Here is a 23,800-nt window from a genome sequence, read left to right as displayed (position 1 = left end):
AAATGATTCCACTTACATGAGGTACCTAGAGTCGTCAAATTCATAGAGACAGAAAGTACAATTGTGGGCGACGAGGGATGAGGGGGGTAATATGGAGCTGTTGTTTAATGGGGACAGAGTTTCCGTTTTACAAGATGAAAACAGTTCTGTTGATGGTTGTACGACAATGTGAATATACTTAATGCCTTAGAAGTGTACACTTAAAAATGTTGCAGATGGTAAATTTTATGTTATGTATAATATACCACTATTTTTTTTTAAAGTATCAATGATTTGTGTCTGTCTGGAGATGGAAAGACCACTCATTCCTTCCTGTGCCCGTGTAAATGTTTCTGTATTGTGATGTAGTGTTGTGATGGGCCTGTGCTCTCCCTGTCACATGACACTCTTGAGCACATGAGGTTCCCTTTCAGGTTGCCATGCCAAGAACCCCTGTAGGTTTTCTCTGGCTCCCCATCATCTGACATAGGTTTGGCCAAGAGAGCCCCAGCGGAGGAGGCAGGATGCCTGAGATACCTCTGGGTCAAGCTTGGAGGAAGGGCTCCCTGCAACACTGGCCCAGGTTCTCGACCTACCAGCCCAACTTTTTCTTTTTCTTTTGAGGTAAAATGAAATGCACAAATGAGATGAGCCGTGACAAATCCATACACCTGTGTAATCCAAGTCCATATCAAGATACAGAACACTCACATTCACATCATACCAGAAATCTCCCTCATGCCCTGCCCCAGCCCTTCCACCAGGCAACCTGTCTGATTTCTCCATCACAGATTAATTTTGCCTATTCTAGAACTTCACATGAAAGGGATCCACAATGGGCAGTCATTGCTCGGTGGAACGCCCCTGTGATCCATCTGTGCCGCTGCTTTATCAGTGTCCTGCTCCTTTTCGTCACTGTCTGCATTCCATTGCCTCACCGTGCCAGGGGTTGCTTGGCTACTTTCCTGTGGCTAGAATCCTGGGCTCTTCCCAGTTTGGAGCTTGTTGGAATAAGGCTACTGTGAACGTTCTTGTACAAGGCTTTCTGTGAACGGATTCTTTAGTTTCTCTTGGGTTAATGCCTAGGAATGGTATCGGGTCACAGAGAAATTTACAAAACTGTTTTCTTCTCCTGCCCACAAGGTCTGAGGGTTCTGGGCACTGGGTGTCCTCACCAGCATTTGGCACTGGCAGCCTGCTTTCTTAGGGCATTGGCGTGGGTGAGTAGTGGGTTTCATCGCAGTTCTCATTTGCATTTCCCTGTTATCTGACGATGCTGAAGACATTGATTGATCATTCACATACTCTTCATTTGCGAACTACCTATCCATCTCTTCTACTGATTTTTACTAGGTTTGTTGTAGTTGTTGACTTGCAGCTAGTTTTTTGGGGAAGTAAAATTTTAAAATTTTTACGAAGTCTGATTTATCATTTTTTTATTTGTGGTTGTTGTTTCTGTGTCCTAAGAAACTTTTGCCTATGCTAAGGCATGAAGATATTCTGTTTTCTTTATTAAAGCTTTATAATTTAGCTTTTACATTGAGCATTGTGATTCATCTCTAATTTTTGTGTATAGTGTGAGGTAGGGATTGAGGTTTCTTTTTTCTATGTGGATACCCAATTTTTTCAGCATCATTTGTTGAAAAGACCATCCTATCCATGACGAATTATAGTGGTGCCTTTGTCAAAAATCAAATGGTCATGTAAGTGAGGGTCTATTTCTGGGCCCTTTATTCTGTTCCATTGTTGGTCCTGCTATTACCACACTGCCTTGATTACCATGCCCTTGTACTAACATCCCAAACTTCTATCCCATGTTCTCAGCTGTGTTCCAATGTGATTGAGTTTGTAATATTAACCTGTTGGCTCACACTCACTTTCCTTGTGCATAACATGGCAACGATGTCACTGAGTGATGGTGATGACTAAGAAAATTCTGACAATGACATCAGGCACAGCATACACATAGGACATCTTCAGTAAATGTGTCTCTTCATACTGGATTCTGGAAACTGAGCTCACATCTTTGTGTACTATCACCACATCATTGTGGTATAAGTGGGAGGTCAGTTCAGGAACAACAGGGTGAAACAATTTTAGTTAAGATCTTTCATTCTGTAGCAGAGAAAAAAGATGTAGCTCCAATTGCTTAGTTCCAGTGTTGACCTTGGCCATTTTATTTTGCAGCATTCTCTAATCTTTCAAAATTGACCAGTCTGAGCCTCACTTTTGTCATATGTAAAATGAAGACAGTACCCCTCAAGGTCATTGTCAGACACAGATCCATTCAGGCATGTGAAAGCACTTTGTAGGACCTAAAACATTGTAACATCCTGAAATGCTGTCTTGACCTTTCTCTCTCCATTGGTATTGCAGATATTCAGAGGGAAGGACAGATGTTTCATTTCCATTTTTTGTGTCTGACTCAGATATGAGGTCTCACTTCATTGATTTGGTATTGATTTGGCATTGATGAACAGAACGTTTAAAATCATTGACTGAGAGTGTTTACAGACTTAAAGAGCCAGCTGTTGCCTTCTTGAAGGTTTTGATTTAAGGCATAAACCTGGGCAAGTTTGAACAAGAAACAGGAACTGTGGGACACAGATGCTTGGACTCAAGCAAGCAGCAGATGGTGGTGATGAGACTGTACAGCCACCAGCCTCATGCCTCTTGAGGTATGTTTGGAATGCCCCAAAGTCCCTTAACCCAGAGGAAGGGTGAGTGCCCCAGACAAGGAACCGGTGGGCATGAGAAAGACGAAGAGAAGGGCAAGAAGAGGCTACCACGGCAGCAGAGATTGCCGTGTTCACTTTGAGCCCTGAGCAGTGGCTTTGAGGCTTGTTTGGAAGTGTTTCCAACTCTTAGGTTAAGTGTGTCTGGGTCTCAGGTAAAAGACTCAGGTGTAAGGAACAGCCTTTTCCTTCTCTGTGAGTCTGCTTAGATTCTGAGCTCCCATTCCACACAGCCTGTGCCAGAATCATTTTGGATGTTTTCTGTCTCCCTGGGTTGTGTTGGAGATAGGATCTTTCTTCAGAACTGAAAGGGGGAGGTCCCCAAGAGGGAATGGCCACCCTGAGGCTGGTGGGCATTGGTCCACACAGACAGGCTCTGCAGTGTCCATGCATTTGCTTGCCTCGCATTACAGGTATCTGCACATGGTGAAGGTTGGGAATGTTTGACATCTTTATTGGAACAACCCAATGTCTAGTATCCTCATATCATGCCAAGGTGGTCTCCACTTCCTGGAGCTTTCACCCAGTAGTGGGCAGAAGCCCATGGAACCAAGAGGAAAGATGGCAGAAGCCTTCTTTCATCTTCACAGGGTGTGACTTCCAGAACAAAACCAGCATGGATGAAAGATCAAATGTGGGAGGCCTCCCTGTCTGGAACCTGTTCCTTATCATGTTGATGGTGCCAGGCCACGCTTGAGTCAGAGAATTTGTTGGAGTCACAGAAAATAATACAGTGCCTCAGCAGACCCTGTCCCAGGTCTAGTGCCACCCCTGTCCTCCAAGGAGAGGGAGGGTGTCTTCATGTCTCTAGTCTTGACCTGTGGGCGCTTCCACTACTGCCCTATAGTTTGTTTGCCTGCTGCCTGTGTTCACCTTTCTGTTGGTCTCTTTGGTTTTATCTGCTTCATTAGTTGACATGATCATGTACTCATTTAACAGATGTTTATGGAGCATGTACAATGGACCAGGGGCATCAAATGCAAAAGGAAATGAGCATGAGCACTTTTCTCTGCTTGGATAGAGCCAGTTCAATGCATGGACACTCAGAGGCACAGCAATGAAGAAGGGACCATGCCATCCTCCAGTCATAGTGTACATCTTCTGGCCCCTGGCTTAGGGACCTGCCTGGGGTAAAGCGGGAGAGGGAGATGCGGGAGGCAGCTGTGACACATCCCTGCCCAGAGGACAGGGACAATAAATGCTTTGTATTAGCCAGTGCTACCCTCGAAGGCCAAAAGCTCAGGGAGATGGGTTCCCAGGACAGAAAAAAGTACAGATTGGTGATAAAATATTCCAGGCAAATTTGAATCAGAACCATATACTCTCTCACCTTACTTCACCCGTTTTCTCCATACTGTCCTTCCATGAGTAGCTGATCTCAAAGATGACTAAGGCCTGCAAAAGAACAAGCATGCAGAAAAACCTGAACATAAAAAAGAAAGAGGTTGTATAATTACTTGTCATTGACTATAGTTATCCTACTGTACAATATACTATGAGAAGAGAGGATCTTGTGTGTTCCCACCACAAAGAAATGGTAAATGTTTGATGCGTATGCTAATTACCCAATTTAAACATTACACGATGTAAACATCTATTGAAACATTACATTGCACTCCAGAAATAAACACAGTTATGTGTCCATTAAAAGTTTTTAAAAATTAAAAAAGAAAATACTAACAAAAATGTAAAAAAAAAGACATAAGCAAATGTCTGAGGAAGAATTGAATGATTCAGTGACCAGCTCAAGAGTTCAAAAAAATAAATTTCCATACTCAAAAAGAAACTGCTGATCTCTAAAGCAGAATTTAAGCATGGGAGGAAGATTCAGAGGAGCGAGTGAGATGGAGGAAAGTAGGGCCCAAGCTGACAGAATTCAGGATGGAAAGTGGAAAAGAAAAAACCAAAATGATGCCATCACAGAGATTAACCAGGAAGCCACAAAATAGGAAGCCTCCTTGACAATGCAAACACCATGGACAGGATAGGACCACACAAAAGGAACAAAGCCTCACCATAATTTGATTTTATGTGGTTTTTTGTTTTGAGATGGAATCTTGTTCTGTCACCTAGGCTGGAGTGCAGTGGTGTGACCTCGGCTCACTGCAACCTCTAACCCCCGCCCCCTCCAAGTTCAAGCAATTCTCCTGCCACAGTCTCCTGAGTAGCTGGGATTATAGATTTACGCCACCATGCCCAGCCAATTTTTGTATTTTTAGTAGAGACAGGATTTTACCATGTTGGCCAGGCTGGTCCCAAACTCCTCGCCTCAAGTGATCCACCCATCTCAGCCTCCCAAAGTGCTGGGATTACAGGCATGAGCCGTCATACCTGGCCTGATTTTCTAACAAAGAGTTTTAGAAAAGAAGGAGAACATTAAAGTATACAATAAAAAGAAAACTGTGTAAATATACAGGCCAGACTTGGCTCTGTCATTCAAAAGGAACAATTGTATTTTGGTAAATGATACAGTTTAGCTCTGTGTCCCCACCCAAATCTCATCTTGAATCATACTCCCATAATTCCCACGTGTTGTGGGAGGGACCTGGTGGGAGATAATTGAATCATGGGGTGGTTTCCCTCATACTGTTCACATGGTAGTGAATACGTCTCATGAAATCTGATGGGTTTATCCAGGGTTTCTGCTTTTGCATCTTCGTCATTCTCTGTTTGCCTCCTGCCATCCATGTAAGACCAGACTTGCTCCTCCCTGCCTTCTGCCATGATTGTGAGGCTTCCCCAGCCACATGGAACTGTAAGTCACATTAAACTTCTTTCTTTTGTAAACTGCCCAGTCTCAGGTATGTCTTTATCAGCAGTGTGAAAACAGACTAATATAGTAAATTGGTACCAGTAGAGTGGGATGTTGCTGAAAAGATACATGAAAATGTGAAAGCAACTTTGGAACTGGGTAAGAGGCAGGGGTTGGAACAGTTTGGAGGGCTCCGAAGAAGACAGGAAAATGTGGGGAAGTTTGGAACCTCCTAGAGACTTGTTGAATGGCTTTGCCCAAAACGCTGATAGTGATATGGACAATAAGGTCCAGGCTGAGGTGGTCTCAGATGGAGATAAGGAACTTGTTGAGAACTGAAGCAAAGATGACTTGTTATGTTATAGCGTAGAGACCAGCAGCATTTTGCCCCAGCCCTAGAGATCTGTGGAACTTTGAATTTGAGAGAGATGATTTAGGGTACTTGGTGGAAGAAGTTTCTAAGCAGCAAAGCATTCAAGCGGTGAATTAGATGCTGTTAAAAGCATTCAGTTTTAAAAGGGAAACAGCTTAAAAGTTTGAAAAATTTGCAGCCTGACAGTGTGATAGAAAAGAAAATCCTATTTTCCTAGGAGAAATTCAAGCCAGCTGCAGAAATTTGCATAAGTAATGAGGAACCAAATGTTAATCCCGAAGACAATGGGGAAAATGTTTCCAGGGCATGTCAGATGTCTTCACATCAGCCCCTCCTATCACAGGCCTGGAGGCCAAGGGAAAAAAAGTGGTTTCGTGGGCTGGGCCCAGGGTGCCCAAGCTGTGTCCAGCCTAGCGACTTGGTGCCCTGTGTCCCAGCTGCTCCAGCCATGGTTGAAAGGGGCCAACGCAGAGCTCTGCTGTGGCTTCAGATGATGTAAGCCCCAAGCTTTGGCAATATCCATGTGGTGCTGAGTCTGTGGGTACACAGAAATTATTAATTGAGGTTTGAGAACCTCCGCCTAGATTTCAAAAGATGTATGGAAATGCCTGGATGCCCAGACAGAAGTTTGCTGCAGGGGCAGGGCTGTCATGGAGAACTTCTGCTAGGGCAGTGCAGAGGGAAATGTGGGGTCAGAGCCCCACACAGAGTCCTTACTGGGGCACTGCCTAGTGGAGCTGTGAGAAGAGAGCCACCATCTTCCAGACCCCAGAATGGTAGATCCACTGACAGCTTGTACTATGGGCCTGGAGAAGCCACAGACACCAAATGCCAGCCCAAAAAGCAGCTGGGAGGGAGGCTGTACCCTGCAAAGCCACAGGGGCGGAGCTGCCCAAGACCATGGGAACCCACCTCTAGCATCATCATAACCTGGATGTGAGACATGGAGTCAAAGGAGATCATTTTGGAGCTTTAAGATTTGACTGCCCCAATGGATTTTGGACTCGCATGGGGCCTGTAGCCCCTTTGTTTTGGCCAATGTCTCACCTTTGGAACAGTAGTATTTACCCAATGTCTGTACCCCCATTGTATCTAGGAAATAAGTAGCTTGCTTTTGATTTTACGGCTCATAGGTGGAAGGGACTTGGCTTGTTTCAGATGAGACTTTGGATTGTGGACTTTTGAGTTAATGCTGAAATGAGTTAAGACTTTGGGGGACTGTTGGGAAGGCATGATTGGTTTTGAAATGTGAGGACATGAGATTTGGCAGGGCCCAGGGGTGGAATGATATGGTTTGGCTCTGTGTCCCCCCCCCAAATCTCATCTTGAATTGTACTCCCAGAATTCCTACATGTTGTGGGAGGGACCCAGTGGGAGATAACTGAATCCTGGGGGCAGTTTCCCCCATACTGTTCTCATGGTAGTGAATAAGTCTTATAAGATCTGATGGTTTTATCAGGGGTTTCCACTTTTGCATCTTCCTTATTCTTTCCTTGCCTGCTTCCATCCATGTAAGATGTGACTTGCTCCTCTTTGCCTTCCGCCATGATAATGGGGCTTCCCCAGCCACATGGAACTGCAAGTCCAATTAAACCTCTTTCTTTTGTAAATTGCGCAGTCTCAGGTATGTCTTTATCAGCAGTGTGAAAATGGACTAATAAAGTAAGCATTAAAAAGACTGAACAAGACTGACATCCTGGTGAATTTCTCGATTTTCATGGTGATTCTTACCTGGCACAAAAGCAGAAAAGGTTAGGAACATAGGTAGGTAGAATCACACTGGGTCAGCGTCTGTCAAGCAACACTTTCTGAAAGATACTGGTTTCTGAGAAATTCTGAGTGGAACAATGGGGCCCTCAGTGATTTCCTATTTAGCCAAATTGTCCCAAGTATAAAGACAAAGATAATAGATTTTTTTCAAGCCTGCCATAAATCAGAGAGCTTAGCTGCTATGAGCTCTTTTGAATAAGGGTTTTGAATAAAACTATTGAATATCAAAATCCAGCCAAAATAGAAGTGAATAAAAGTACAGAGCTTAGTATAAATGGGTGGCAAACCTTGGATATGTATAAACATAAAAATAAGACAGGCCATCTGCATGAATTACAGTGAAAGTATGTGATGTAAATGATGTAAACCTTGCAAATAGTATTATAACTTAGGAGAGTCTTTGGCTGGGTGAAGGGAGCGGATGTGTGAGTATCTAATGGCTTCATCTTTCTTAGCAAAACAGTTGACGATCACTACGTCGAAGAGGCTATTTTAAAAAATGAGGGTGATAACTTCAAGACTTTTCATAATGTTTTTGTTATCTTTAGAACAATCATTTAGGAAGACATTTCTTACAGTAAAGAGGCATTTCTCTGAAATTTAGCAGCTCTTTCTGTTTGGCTGTCTTGTCTTTCCTTTCCCTTCATTATCTTTGTAGTGAAAAATATGACTTGCCGAATGCTCAGTGTGTTGTGGGCATGGAGGATACCTGGTGAGCTGGCATTCATGCATGGAGCATCCTTGCAAAGCGGCAGGTGTTGCTATGGTAATAAAACAGGTGAAGTGATGGAGGGTCGGGGGTGAGATGTGGCTCAGGAAGGCCTCTCTGAGGAGTGCTTGGATAAGACCCAGATGCTGAGCTGGAGCCAGCCTGGCATAAGGAGCAGGCTTCAGTGTCCTGAGCATGAAGGAGTCTGTTCCAGAAACTGAACAAAGGCCTTGGTTCAGTGTCCCTGCTTTGCTGGTGCTCTAACAGGTGATCTGCCTAGTGGCTAGTGCTGCCCCTACTGTGCTCTTCATGCCTTGGACTGTGTCTTCGTCTTTTCGCCTACCTAACCAGCCTGTAAGATTGTCTGGAAGATGTTCAATGAATGTATAAAGATGCATTATGAATGAAATAACCCATGAATGAATGGATTCTTTCAGGGTGTCAGGTTAATGACATATGACAGTTTATGCCATGAACTGTTTCTTATTTTTAAGTTTGACATTGTTGAAGTAGACCTCCTTTTGGAAACACAATGAAATCCAAATTTTCCAGCATGGGATTTAGGCTGCTGCTGAGGGCTCGTGACCAGGCAGTTCTAGTTTGATATTCTGGCGTCCTCTTGTGAACCACATGAATTTCTCTTCTGAGTTTTAGGTTCTAAGGTACACGTGCAATCAGAGAAATGAAGTTCACAGCCAAGATTCTTGTCTATATTTGCTTGAGAAGAAAATAAGTTGAGATATTTTACGTCAGGTAGGTTCAGGAGGCGTGTCCTTTGAAAACCTTGAGTGTAATGATTTTGCTAACTTTACGCTTACCTATTCTTTGCTGTAAGGATATTTATGTAACAGATATGGTGACTCTCAAAAACAGGGTAATGAGTAATTTTAGCTGTTTTAAAATAAATGTATCCTCTTTGTTGGCAAAGATTGCTTGGTGTGGGAGTCTGCATTTTGACAATCAAATACATAAGTTAGCTATTTTGTTTAAGCAGCTGTGATTTACTGGCTAACATGTGGAATGCTCCCTCTTAAGGCCACACCCCTGGGGATGGAGCAAAGACACTCATCCTCCTCCCTCGAAGCCCAGCTTAATAAGATTGGTGGGAGGTCACTGATGCTCCTACCTGCCTGGTGAATTTCTCGATTTCTGCTGGGGGTGCAGGCCTGAGTTTGAATCACAGTCCCTCCACAGCACCGGCTTTGTGTGCGAAAGAGGTGTCCTGGGGAGACATCGAGGAGCAGAGCTTTATGTGTATGGTATTTTTTGTCTTTGAAACACAGGCTGCAGAGAGAATGACAAAGTTTTCAGCATGTAGCTGGAACATCCTTTGAACATTGTTCTCCAACCCCTTGAAATGCATGCCCCACAGGCCAAATTTTTTTTGCCCCATTTTACTCTCTGTAGTTTTTACATGGAACCATACGTCTTGTAGGTTTTATTCTGAGAATTTATAAAATTAAGAGTGTCTTTTTAAGTAGTTATTGTCTATGGAGATCTTAGAGTCCTCCGTTAGGGTACGCAGCCTTCCCCTCCACTTTGAGGTCAAGTCTATACAAAGATATTCCCAGAAACGTGTGTTACAGTGCATTTCCCAAGTGATTTGCCCTCTTGGTCCTGAGGGGTCTGCCTGGATTAGAGATGAAGTCTCTTCAGGCTCTACAATTGCTGATCTCTCTTATGTAAGAAAGTCCCGGCAACTGACACTTGCAGTGTGCTATTTAAAGAAAGTTTTCTGTGAATCTCTTTGCAAGTGAAGAGAAGCTTGTCTGGTTATTTGTGATGTTTCTTCTCTGCCCACGAAGAGGCAGGGTGGCCAGGCTGGGGGTGCAGGCCTGTGTTTGAATCACAGTCCCTCCACAGCACCTGCTTTGTTGACTGGACCTTCTTGGAACCTGTTTTCTCATCTGTAAACTAGGTACGCTGGTCGAATTTCTTGTTTTCTTTGTTGCTTCTTTGTCTGTTTCCTAATAAATAACAGAAACTGGAGGGAGCTAGGGTGCGGGGTCCGTGATGCCCAAGGGTTCCCAGTCAGGTGCAGCTGGGTCTAGGGTATGCCTGCCCCCAGAGAGCAGCGCTTTGGGAAGCCCATGCCTGTGTCTGCCTACATGGCTCCGTTTCTCACTATGCCATTTTCTCTCTCCCTACTGAGTTCCTCATACACATGGGAGCAGATGACCACCAGTAGCTCCCTCACTTCAGAGAGCTACCACTGTACGATACCAAAAGACCAGGAACAAGAGAAGAAATAAATACATTAGATCACATCAAAATTAAAAACTTCTATGCTGCAAATACTACCTTTAAGGAAGCAAAAAGACAGTCCACAGAATGGGAGAAAATATTTGTAAATCATGTCTGATAAGGAACTCATATCCGGAATATATAAAGAACTCTTAGAACCCAATAATAAAAAGACAGCCCAATAACGAATAGAAAAGACACTTGACCAGACCTTTCTCCAAAGTTGATATACAAATGGCCAGTAAACACATGAAAGGATAGTCAACATCATCAGTCATTACGACACAAAAACCAAAAGCAGAATGAGACAGCACTTTACATCCACTAGGATGTGTAGAATCAAAAACACAGACAAGTGTTGACAAGGAGGTAGAGAAATTGGAACTATCATATATATGTTTCTGGTGGAAATATAAAATGATACAGCTCTTTGAGAAATAGTTTGGTAGTTACTCAAAAAATTAAACATAGAATTTCCATATGACCCAGTAATTCCACTTCTAGGGAAGAGAAATGAAAACATGTTCGCACAAAAACTTGTACATGAGTGTTTATTATCATTATTTATAATAACCAAAAACTAGAACCAATCCAAGGCCCATCAACTGATGAATGGTTAAATAAAATGTAATATACAATGGCATATTGTATATTGTGTTATTATTCAGCAACATAAAGAAATGAAAAACTGGGCTGGGCTCAGTGGCTCACGCCTGTAATCTCAGCACTTTGGGAGGCCAAGGCAGACAGATCATGAGGTCAGGAGATTGAGACCATCCTGGCCAACATGGTGAAATCCCATCTCTACTTAAAAAAAAAAAAAAAAAAAAAAAGTACCTGGGCGTGGTGGCACATGCCTGTAGTCCCAGCTACTTGGGAGGCTGAAGCAGGAGAATCGCTTGAACCCGGGAGGTGGAGGTTGCAGTGAGCTGAGATCGCGCCACTGTACTCCAGCCTCGTGACAGAGCAAGACTCCGTCTCAAAAAAAAAAAAAAAAAGAAATGAAAAACTGATTTATGCCACAACATGATTGACCCTGGAAAATATGTTACGCAAAAGGAGCCAGTCACAAAAGACCCCATATTGTATGATTGCATTTATATAATGCCCAGAATAGGCAAACCAATAGAGACAGAAAGTAGTCTCGTGGTTGCCTAGGGCTGGGGGCCTCAGAGGGAATGGTAAGTGACGGCTGGTGGGTGCAGGGTTTCTTTCAGGGTGATGAAAATGCTCTAGAATTAGATTGTGCCGATGGTTGCACAACTCTGTGAATATACGAAAAACCATTGAACTGTACACATTAAATGGGTGAATTCTATGGTAAGTGAATTATATCTTAATAAAGCTTAATAAAAAATGAAAATTTACAAATTGAAAAAATAAAAAGAATCTTTCAGCCCTGATTTCAAATTCCTGGAGAAGTACTCTGGTCTAGCTTGTGGGCAGCCAACCACTGGATCCAGTGTTGGGACCTGTTATAAGAGCACAGCTACCAGAAAATGGTGGGGCCAGTTTTCTATGAAGCAGGCAGGCAGAGAGAGCAATAGGTATCCATGCATGAGGATAGCAATAGTGTCTTGTTACTAGGATTAAAATAAATAAATGCATGGGAAGCATTTAGTACTGTGCCTGACACACTGTATATGTTGACCACAATGATTGCATCAATGTCAGTTTACATGGGGAAGAATCGTGCGATATCTCGTAGAAAATATAGCTCAAAAAATAGTCAAGTGATGATCTCAACCTAAATGAACCTGAAGAGAAGTGCCAGGATAAAACGGGATTTAACTCTGACTTTATTACTTGAAACTTTGAAGGCAAATGGTGTGTGGGTGATTGTTTAAGTGGGATACATCTATACCTTATATTTTTAAATGTATAGACTTGAAGTCATCTTATAGACAGTCTCAGTTATTTTTCAGTAGTAATTTATATGCTCCATTGCCTGCTTGCAAGATAATTTACTGATTTCTGTGTTTTGCTATTATTAGCTTTCCATTGTTGCTTCCTGTGATATGAAGTATTAAGTGGTTGCCAGCAGAAGCAAATAATAAGAATGTTTAAGGATGGAGTGGGGCAGGAGTGGACTTTCTTTAATCAGCCTTTGCATCTGACACTCAGCATGTGAGTTGTATTCAACTTCTTAGTTGCCATGTGAATGATAACCATTTCACAATGTGGAGGTGAGGGACTAGATATTTAAAATGCCTGTATACCTAGGCCATAATCACAAAACCATAAATACTGTCATTATAATTTTGATAATTACATATATCGAATATATTTGACATTACGTATAAAAATAACATATATACTGATACATTATATATGACATAATATATAACTACTTGTTACATGTTACTTATATGTTATATATAATGTAGTATATTTAGTTTATGTTACCTGTATAATATATAAGTATGTATATGTAAGTATATAAGCATATATGTTTGTATAAAAATGAAGTGGTTTTGAATTATACACATATGATTACATTAGAAAAAAACAGACTACACAGATAGACAAAATAAAATACATTGGAATTTCAAAATTCCATATTCCCAAACAACCAATACTGGTATCTGTCCTTCCAGATTTTATTTATTTAGCTCTACAAATATATAGATCACACTAGTCATATTCTTTTCTCTCTGAATATTTACTAAACATCCATGTGCATTAATAAATGCAGGTCTACATTTTTTTACTTTTTGGTTTTTAGATAATTTTAGACTTACAGAAGAGCTGCAGAAAGCATGCTTACTTCCCTCTCTCTAGCACCCAACTTATTTGCAGCCTTCTTGAGCTCATCAGGCTTCCCCAAAAGTGTCATATTCTTAGTTTTTAGGTTATACTTTTCCCCCTAAGCCATTTATCCAACAAAAAGAAATTACTGGGCTTTTATTGCATTTGTAATTTATAACAGCAATTCAAGGGTTCTGCCCTTCATTAGCTCCTTGCTTTTAAAATGTGGTTTTCTAGCTCAAAGTCCATCCTTAATCTCTTATTATTTGGAGAAGAGAAGCTGTTTCATCTTCCAGCCTGATAAATCTCTACATGCATGGACCACTCCATTCATTTCTGCTTACAAACTGGCCAGTTCTTTTCTGAGCTCATCTCTTTCTTGTATCAGCTTGCCAAACCCAGCCGTCAGTGTCCCTCTGTCCCACAGGACTGACCTTTTGTCCTCCACTTATTCTCATCAAGTAGAGGACCTGCCCTGAAAGATGCTCATAGGAAGTAGTTTTACCAAACTCTCCACCCATCCCATGATACCAGGGCTACATAAATTATTTTTAAATTTTTTACAGCAGCAGACCACTAGCAGATGCTCATTTCTGTATCAATCACCATGAGTTCTGTAATGCTTCAGTAATAAACAGCTTCAGAATCTCCGTGGTTTAGAAAAGCTTATGTCTTACTACCATCCGTTGTCCATCCCCAGTCAGCAGGGGCTGTCACACTGCAGGTCCAAAGAGCAGCCACTGCACAGTGGCTGATGGAGATAGGAGTGTGGGAGGTCAGGCCGTGGCTCTCAGACTTCCACCTGGAAGAGGCACATCACCTCTCTGCCCACTCTTTATCAGTCAAAGCCAGGCCCATGGTCTCACCCCTCAAAGACAGGGAGGCCGCTGTCTCCCTTCACCTGGAAGCAGGGAAGCCAGACACACTTGGTTAGTAGCACCTGTGACTACCATTATACCCTTTTGTTGAAAATGTTAGTGGTTTCTATTTTTTTCTCCCTATAAAGAGAGATGCAATGAACATCATCTTTTCTCTGTACCTCTTTGTTCCTGTCCTTTTATTTTTTAAAGATACGGTTAGAGACTTGGAAGGACTGTGTTAAAATGTTTGGCATCAAGGCTGTTGCTAGCATATGTGGTACCTGCCTAGTCCATCCTCACTGCTATAACAAAATCACTTAGACTGGGTAATTATAAATAATAGAAATGTATTTCTCACAGTTTGGGAGTCCGAGAAGTCCAGTTTCAAGGCACTGGCATATTCATTGTCTGATGCACCCTTGCTCTCTGCTCCATAGATGGTGCCTTGTTGCTGTTTCCTCAGTTGGGGGGAGATGGAAGGGCAAATGGGATGAACGTGACATCCTCACATGGCAGAAGAGATGGAAGAGGGAGCAGCTCTCTGACGGCTCTCTTGTACGGGCATGAATCCCATTCAGGAGTGGGAGGCCCTCCTGACTTAATCACCCACAGAGGCCTCAGCTTTTAATACCACCACCTTGAGGCTTAAGTTCTATCTACGAATGTTGGAAGGACACATACCATTAAGCTGCAGCAGTGCCTCTATGTACAACTTGGAGAAAGGCAGGTGGGCAGCAGGTTGGTATGAATAAGGTGCTGCCCCTTTGCAGCCCAGGCCAAGGGCATGGGTGGTGGCTGGATTTCAGGCTCTGCTGGCCCTTGGCCTGAGAGGTGACACAGGACATCACCTTAGTTGTGGGCAGGACTTACCAAAAACCCAGGAAGTTTAGGTTCCCATGCAGAGTCAATCCACGCTTTCAGAAATTGCCAACATGTCCTGACTTTCGGAGCCCACAGGAGAACAAAAGCCTTGGGTTTTTCAAAGATCAGAAAAGGAAAGACCCAAAGGAGAGATACTTATTCTATAGAATTCATTCTAGTCCATAAATTATATTGAATTTCTGGATGGAGCACAACAAAACAGAAAAATGTCACTAAAAGGCACCTAATCTCCTGGTGTTTGATTTCTTGATTGCAGAAGGGCATCTCCTTCCTTAGAATGGAGTTATTTTTAATCAGTCCTGACCACAGGATGCTTCTCTAGACTTTCAGCAAAATCTCACTGATAAGCCATGAGTGATGGGGAAATGATCTAGGGTGGTGTAATACAAACAGGAGAAACTGGATGTGAATAACTGACTTAAATTGGAAGAAAAGCATGGACAGCAATGGGAGTCACCCTGTTGAAATATTTGGACCTTTAAAACCTATCAAGCAGAGGACCCAGGGAAACGGTGCTCATAGACAGAAACTAGTTCACAGCCTCAGCATGATGGCGTGCCCAAGAGCTGCATCACTTCATTATTTTCTGCTCATTTGGGTTCTGAACATGTAATTCTGAAATTTTGTTGTAATTGTGAATTAAGTGAATTGAGGCAAGTTTTGGGGTTATTTGGCTTCTTTATTAGTTTGCCTTTCTTAATGTACCGTCACATGACAGACACCTTCTTGCGGTTCATATCCCCTCTCAAGTGCCCTTGCTGAGAACGCCCTTCCCATGGGACATGCAGGCATGAGTGCATATGAAAAACATAACACAGTTATAAATCTAATATACATAAATTAAATTCTGGCATTAATAATTTGTTTGCCAAAGGATTTACCCTAGGATTCTTTTAAGTAGTAAATGTCTCAGTGTATGTTTAACATGTGATTCTAATTTTTTTTTTTTTTTTGAGACGGAGTCTCGCTCTGTCACCCAGGCTGGAGTGCACGATCTCAGCTCACTGCAAGCTCCGCCTCCCAGGTTCACGCCATTCTCCTGCCTCAGCCTCCCGAATTGCTGGGACTATAGGTGCCCGCCACTGTGCCAGGCTATTTTTTTTTGTATTTTTAGTAGAGATGGGGTTTCACCATGTTAGCCAGGATGGTCTCAATCTCCTGACCTCGTGATCTGCCCGCCTCAGCCTCCCAAAGTGCTGGGATTACAGGCATGAGCCACTGTGCCCAGCCATGTGATTCTAATTTTTAAAGTGATTTTTCTTAATATAATGGGATTCGTTGTTAAGGGGAAGAAACTGACTAGTATTTTAGACAGCTTTTTCCTCCCTTTTCTGGTTTTCTGAAGAAGGAATCAAATATCTCCTTTGTTTAGTCCAGGAAGGACATGCTAGAATTGCATGTGTACCTGTGGGCCCTCTACCCAAGGTTTGATGTTACCACAGAGTGATTGGATGAAAAGCATTCCAGGGCACACTACTTTTCATCTTCTGATATGGGCTGGAAAGGGGCCGGAGCCCTCAAAGCAGCATCCTCACCTGTGCCCAGAGCAGGCAATGCTTCACTCGTTCAGTGGTTTTTTTCCTGGAGGCCAGCAGAATCTCCTCATGCATCAGTGGCCCAAACTGGGGCATGTGCCTCCTCTGGTCGGTCACTGTTGGCTGAGGGAGGAGCATGGCGAATGGTATAAGTCACCACCTGCTGTGCCGGCTGGGAACATGGTGGGGACCTTTCTCCCAGAACATCTGTCCTATGGGCAAAGAGAGAGAGCTGCCAATAAATGTCCTTGTGAGAGAGTGTTCCTCATCTCTGTAGAAGCTTTCTATTCATTATTGTTACCGAATGCGTACATTTATGTGTCACCACACAACTTTCAAAACAACCCCCGTGGGATTCCAATGCTATGCTTTGGGTAGGAAGATGGCCCATGGTGGGAGAGGCCCCCCAGCCTGGCTCCATCCTGCCGCCACCACTTCATAGCCTAGCGCTCTGTTTCCGGAACGGACCCAACCATAGACCAGAGGATCTTTGCAAAGTGAACTCACACAGTTCCAGCCCCTCACGGGCTTTGGCGGAAGGCCAGTGGCAGAGAGGTCAGAAGCACTGGATGTTCAATGAACTCAGACACAAATTAGCTAAGTGACCTTGAGCTCGTTCCTTGCTGGGTAGATGTTTGTTCATCTGTAAGTCAGAATGATTGTACATCACCCCAGCCACCCTTGAGGGATGGCTGTGATGATCAGATGGGAGAACAGATGCGAATGGTCACTCACCTTTGGGACTGAGGAGCTGACAGTGGCTCTGGTTTCTGCAGCAGTGTCATTCTGCTGGGAGCCCTCTGATTCAGTGTCCACTTGGGCATGTTGCTTTCTCTGCTAAAATCAGAGGTCTGTATGTAATTGCTGCTATGGCTACAGCAGCACAAACGTCCTGGCAGGGGGTGTTTGGAGGGGAGTTTCCACATTGCATAGATTTGTGCAATTGCAGATTTAGATACAGCACCCTAGAAGGCCCTGGAAGCAGCAGAAGGGCTGGGGAGTTCTGTGTGCCTCTGTTCAGAGACAGGGAACCAATGTTGAAGAAACCCAGTTGTCTCCTTTGCAGCCAGCCTGGGATTTGAGAGTCAGGGAACATGGCAGGGACAATGTGGGAGCTTCAGGACTCTGCCCTAGGAGTTCATTCCAGCCATGGCAAGGCAGGGTATTTACTCAGAGCTGTTGTATAATGAATAGATACTTGGCCCATATTGCATAGATTCATATCTATGCAAAAAAATAACTGCCCAGTAAACATGAATAGAACTTACGCATGATTTGTAGGCTGGGCCCAGTGGCTCACACCTGTAATCCCAGCACTTTGGGAGGCTTAGGCGGATGTATCACTAGAGGTCAAGAGTTCAAGACCAGCCTGGCCAACATGGTGAAACCTCATCTCTACTAAAAGTACAAAAGTTAGTCGGGTGTGGTGGTGCATGCCTGTAGTCCCAGCTACTTGAGAGACTGAAGCAGGAGAATCACTTGAACCCAGGAGGCAGAGGTTGCAGTGAGCCAAGATTGCACTGCTGCACTCCAGCCTGGGCAACAAAGCGAGACTCTGTCTCAAAAAAAAAAAAAAAGAACTTACGCATGGTTTTTGAATTCCATTTTCTTAAATGTTAAGGCTCTTGTTTATGTCTTAGTATCCCTGAATTAGGACGTGTCACATGAACAGGGCTACAGCAGGCATAGTCCTCCATGGTCATCATCAGTGCTGTTGGTGGGATTCTCAGTTCTTCAGGGCACTCGGCTGGGCTGACTCCTAGGCCTCTTGCGGCAGGGCAGGCCTAGGGGATGATTCTGCCTGGTGAATTGTGAATGGGAGTGCTGTGTGTAATTTCCAGCTGGAGTAAGTTGTTGGCACATGATCCTTTAGAGCACCCTTGCATGGCCGACGCCAGTGGTTGGGTGGTCTGCTCCATCAGCCTGAAACCCAGAAAGAGGGTTTGTGGAGCACAGCCCTTGGCTGATTATAATGCATAATTAGCATGAGTGAGAAATAAGCTGTTGTGGGTATGAGCTACTAGGGTTTCGGCTGGTCTGTTTGTTACCCCATGGTGACCTAGTCTACATGGATTGATGCTCTCACCGTTTCTTTTTTTATTTTTTCTTTCCAATTTCTTATCAGGCTGATCATGTGTCTTAGAATTAAGGCATTACAGTAATTCCTCTGGTGGTTTTCCATAATTCCCAGTTAAGGAATCTTTTCAAGCATTCTCAGGTGAACGTAAGTAGAGCCTCCTGACTGTTGTCCAGGTGTCACTGCGGAGGCAGGAATTGGGCCTGGATATTCTAGGAGATTGATATTTACAGAAACATTTTGAAAACTAGAAAGCTTTGTGAAATGGTGAAACTGGAAGTTTCCCAAGTTATGTTTCATGATGTTAAAATATCTTCCATTACAAAATAAAGGTTCTTTGACTCAATAAGCTTGAATGTTATATACTATTTTTTTCTTAAAGATGCACAATGTCCGTTAGCATGTCAAAGGCTCTGAGAAGGCCTGCAACATAGAAATTGTTTATTTCAGTGGAATCCAGTATTCTTCAAACTTATTTGACCAAAGAATGTCCTCCTTTACCCCTGACCTCCCCCACACATTTATCAGTCCCAGTGTTTATGGGGAGGGTAAGACACGAATGTGGCATTTGCTGAATCTTGGAGCAGTAGAATAGTTCTTCATGTCAGAAAGCTATATGGTGTGTCATGCAGTAAATCATCGTGACCTAAGACACTTTACATAATTACTTCCTTTTCTAGTCTTTTAACCAAAATTTATTGAGTTTCTACTGTACAGAAGCCTAACAATGCTGGATGGTAGTGAGTGGAACACTCTGTGCCTGATCCATGGACCCAGGTATCAGCATCCGCATCAGCAACGGCATTGGCATGGGGAGGGCATGCGTATGTATACCTGCACGTGCTTGGCCTGGACCATTACCTGCTGAATGGAACTCTATTAACATGAGGCTGGAGGATCTCTATTGAGCACGTGCTACCAGCAATTCCCGGGCTCCCCGGCGTTTGACAGCTGCCGCATCAGGTGTCTTGCTTCTACCTTCTCTGTGTTTTGGGTTGGGTTCCGAAAGTGGCCAGGGAAGGGCCTGGCCTTGAGAATCCATCCTGAGGGAGAATAGATGATGTGGCATGACCTCATACCTGTGTGTGTGTGCGGAGCTTAGTGCCCTTAGAAATGACAGCTAAACCCTTATATTTTAGAAGATGTTTATCACTTGCATGTTAAGATCAAGGGTCCTGAGGACCAAGGGGAGACTCACCTTGGGGTGTGTGGCTTGGACTAGCAAAGCTCCTCACGTGGTGGATGGATTGAAACTTCACACTTGGCAGTTATACCATGTACTCGGGGACATTCTGAAGGGTGACACTATTTGAGACTGCAGGGAGTGGGAGCAGGGGATAGGGACACTTTATGGTATAGTTGGAGTGTTCCGTCTCTTGAATGCATTTCATTGCAGCCATTAGTAGGTGGGTTCTTGAGGTCCAGAAATAGGCATTCCATGAGGCAGGTCTTCTGGAATTCGTTCAGGCACCAAAAAGGGAGATTTGGCTCTTTTTACTGGCCCATGAAATGGCTTCAGGGCGTGCATTTTCTTGGAAGCTGCTATTAACCATCACCTGAAATTTCTCCCAAGGCTGTTTCTTCTCTCCTCCAGCAAGGACAACTGTAAATGAGGCAGAGTAATTTAAATTCTGTCCTTTTCACATTCAAATTACCTCAGGGTGGCTGATGTGGCCACCCTTGGAAGGCGTAGCTGAAGGGCAGTTGATGCCGTAACTGCCCGATTCCTGCACGTCTGTGTGGTGAGCTGGGGGCCTGTGGAGGAGTGTGGAAGCTCTGGTTGGGCTCCCTGAACAGGGTCAGCTGGGGCGTTCTGGTTAGTATGGCAGTGGGTCCAGGACATGTTTGGGAGATGAGGCCCATGTGATGCGCGGGTTGAGGCTCTGATACTGTCGGAAGCCGGGGTCCACTTGCAGAGCCCACTTGTTTGTTAATGCTCCCTCAACCCCTGCTGCTTCCACCAATGCAGAAGGCCTTGCTCTGGTCACCACCTGCCACATCCCTGGGAAGGCTGGGTGAAGCAAGGCAGCAGTGACCAGCATCCTCCCGCAGCCTCAGTCCTCTCTCAGGTCTCCTCAGGGGTGGGCTCCAGCGAGAGTGAAGCTGACCCCTCCCGCTGTGCAGAGTGAGCGAGTGAGTGAATGCTCACTGTTGCTCTGTGTACAGCTCTGAAAGGCTGATAGGAAAAAGCAGGTTGCCCTAGTCCAGGGAACATGGTGTTCTGGCCAGGCGGACTGCCCGCAGCAGGGCCTAGCCAGCTGGCGGCACTGGGTGGGCGGCAGACCTCATTGTGCTCTGTATCCTCCCTACAGAGTGAGGATGGTGAGGCAGTTGTGAGGGCAGGAGGAAGGCGCCTCTCTACTACCCTTTAACCAGCACCCGGAGCCCCGGGAGTGCGGTGGAGATCCTGCTCACTCCTGCGGCTTCTCACTGTCTCCTTTTCCAGCCACACGTGCCAAATGCCCATAAACGCACACTCACATGCACATACGCACACACACCCCACAGATGTCATACACATACCCATGCACTTACATACACATCACGCTACACACATCTACAGACACTACACCATACATACATACAAAGCACACACTCACACATACCACACACAGACACAGCCCACATCATACCGCCCCACACATGCAAGTATGGATACATATTACACACACCACACACACATGCACTTACACACATACCATGCACATACACACCATGCCACACACACACACATCAAATCAACCAAAAGATCTCAATAATTCATTTCCTGAACATCTCTCCCTCTGTCTACCTCTTTCCATTCCTGCTCTACTAGATGCAGCCATCACTGTCTCTCCCTAGCTAGAAGTATTATTATATTTTCCACCAAATGTGATTTAAATTGCCCTTGAAAGTGGGGACTGAGACAGAGGTTGAATCCGTGCACCTTCTCTGCATGCCTCACCTGTGTATAATGTTTGTTCTCACTGCAGCCCCTCCTGCTCCATAGGAGATCCTGGACCCTGCTTTGAGACTTTCGATGCAAGGCACACTCCTTCACAGGCACACAATACAGGCTGCAGTGGCTTGGCTTTGCACCTCATGGACTGGGGACTTTCTCATCAGAGAGTACCCTGTGTTGCCCTGCTGGGTGTCCTTTAGGGCTCAGAGCCTCCTGGGGATGGAGGCCTGAGCCGGCTGATACCACAGAGCTAGGAGAGACTGACTTTTGGACAGAATTCCAGAAGGGGCCAGCCTAGTCCTTGTAGTGCCTAGCCTCCAACAGTTAGTCGAGAACCATTACTAAAATGGCTCTTTGGAGCAGCAGACATAGAGGCCACTGGCATTAGTTGAGGTGGCTACCTTAGTCTGCTTGGACTGCCATACAAAATACCACAGACTGGGTAGCTTAAACAGCAGTCATTGATTTCCTCACAATTCTGGAGCCCGAAAATCCCAGATGAAGGTGCTGGCAGGGCTAGTTTCTGGTGAGGGCTCTCTCCTCAGCTTGCAGACAGCCGCCTTCTTGTTGTGCCCACACATGGCCTCTTTTCTATGCATGCATGAAGCTAGAACCAGTGATCTCTGGTGTCTCTTTTTCTTCTTATATGGACACAAACCCTATTGGTTTAGGGCCCCACCATTATGACCTCATTTATACTTAATTACCTCTTTAAATGCTCTATCTCCAAATGCAGTCATGTTGGTGGCTAGGACGTCAACATAGGAATTTTCAGGGACACAGTTCTGTTCATGACAGTGGTGAAATTTTCAGTGAGGCTCCACTGGTTCTTCAGGTAGGCCCTTGCCCACCTTAGCATCCCTGTTGTCCCACCTGCACCTTCTCTGTAAGTAGACCCAGCTCCGTAGAACTATGAGTGTGCCGGGCTGCCGTGTGGAGGGACCCCTCTGGCCTCCCGAAGCTGCCCTTCTCCAGCTGCCTGAAGAACTGCACCATCTGCACCACCTTGCAGGCTGAAGGTGGTTCCATAGAAGCCCTGGAGAAGATCTGGCTGTGAGTGCCTTGCACTTACCCCTTCACCTCTCCAAGTGTGTTTTCTTATCTCTGAAGTGGGGAAGACACACTCACCTGGTAACAAGATGTTACTGGGTCCAATTAGATACATTTCGTGGAAGTCTTTAACGGACTAAGAAATAGTTATACACAGGAAATGAATTGTTGTAGCTGTTATCACTGAATCACTGATGTGCATAAATAAAGTGCTTTTGTTTGTGTATTATTTAGGAATCTGTTCAGGTTTGAGTAACAGAAAACTGACCAATGAGTGTGGCTTGCTTTTCACTCACAAGGAAGAGTCTCAAGGTTACTGGCTTTGGTGTAAAGGCTTGACCCATCTAGGCTGACCTCTAATTCTCTGGACCACATGGCCACAAGGTGGCTGCTGAAGCACTAGCCATTGTGTCCTAGTTCAAGGGAAGAAAAGCTGGTCAGTACCAGCTGCTTCTGATACTATTTTATTAGGATTGCAAATACTTCCTGGAAATCTGCTGGGCAGGTTTATGCTTAAGTTTTTTTGGCTGGAACTGGGTTTCTGCTTAGGTTTTATTGCACTAGCACTAACTGCAAGAGAGGCAGGGAAAGCAGGAAACAGTACTGTCACCATTGTCTTACAGTAGTCTATATCCATTGCCCAACGCTAGACACAGTAACCCACCACTACCGCTCAAGCCAGATTCTGATGGGAAGGCAGAAGAAAGGGATTGGCATTGGGTAGACAGCAAAGGATGGTCATGTATCTCCCAGGATACACTTTACTTCCTAAGAGCTGGAATTCAGAATCGCCAGTGGTGAAAGGATACCAGATTCTATTACAGGAACGTTCCTCAGTGTTCCTTAAAAATAGTAGCACCAGGGATGCAAATCGAGAGCAGAGTTTCAGCTGGTTTGAAGTCAGTGTGTATCTCTCTAGTCAGAATGGAGGTGTTGGAAGCTGACCCTGCAGTCTACACTGTGCTTATGCCTGCTTCCTCTCCTGTCAGAGCCTGTCTCACGGTCCCCCAGGCACTTCTTGGTCCCTTGGCTTCTCAGTGATTTTGCTTTTCAGTCTCCACTTTGAGCAATTGCCCAGCAAGTTTAAAAAGGAAAGGCAGGAGCCACACACGATTAGACAATGTAAAAGGAAGCAAGCCCCAGCC

The 23,800-nt window shown here is 44.4% G+C and overlaps 1 protein-coding gene and 1 pseudogene across 2 annotated transcripts in view; both read left to right on the top strand.

The window, feature by feature from the left end:
* Positions 1-23,800, top strand: part of OTUD7A (OTU deubiquitinase 7A) — a 393,053-nt gene that overhangs the window by 38,031 nt on the left and 331,222 nt on the right. The window lies entirely within an intron of this gene.
* The window catches only part of LOC134808440 (DEP domain-containing protein 1A-like), a 121,329-nt pseudogene that overhangs the window by 37,562 nt on the left and 59,967 nt on the right, over positions 1-23,800 (top strand).

The sequence above is a fragment of the Pan troglodytes genome, chromosome 16 (genome assembly GCF_028858775.2).
Source record: "Pan troglodytes isolate AG18354 chromosome 16, NHGRI_mPanTro3-v2.0_pri, whole genome shotgun sequence".
Classification (NCBI taxonomy): Eukaryota; Metazoa; Chordata; class Mammalia; order Primates; family Hominidae; genus Pan; species Pan troglodytes.
This window is presented reverse-complemented; position numbering and strand designations above follow the sequence as displayed.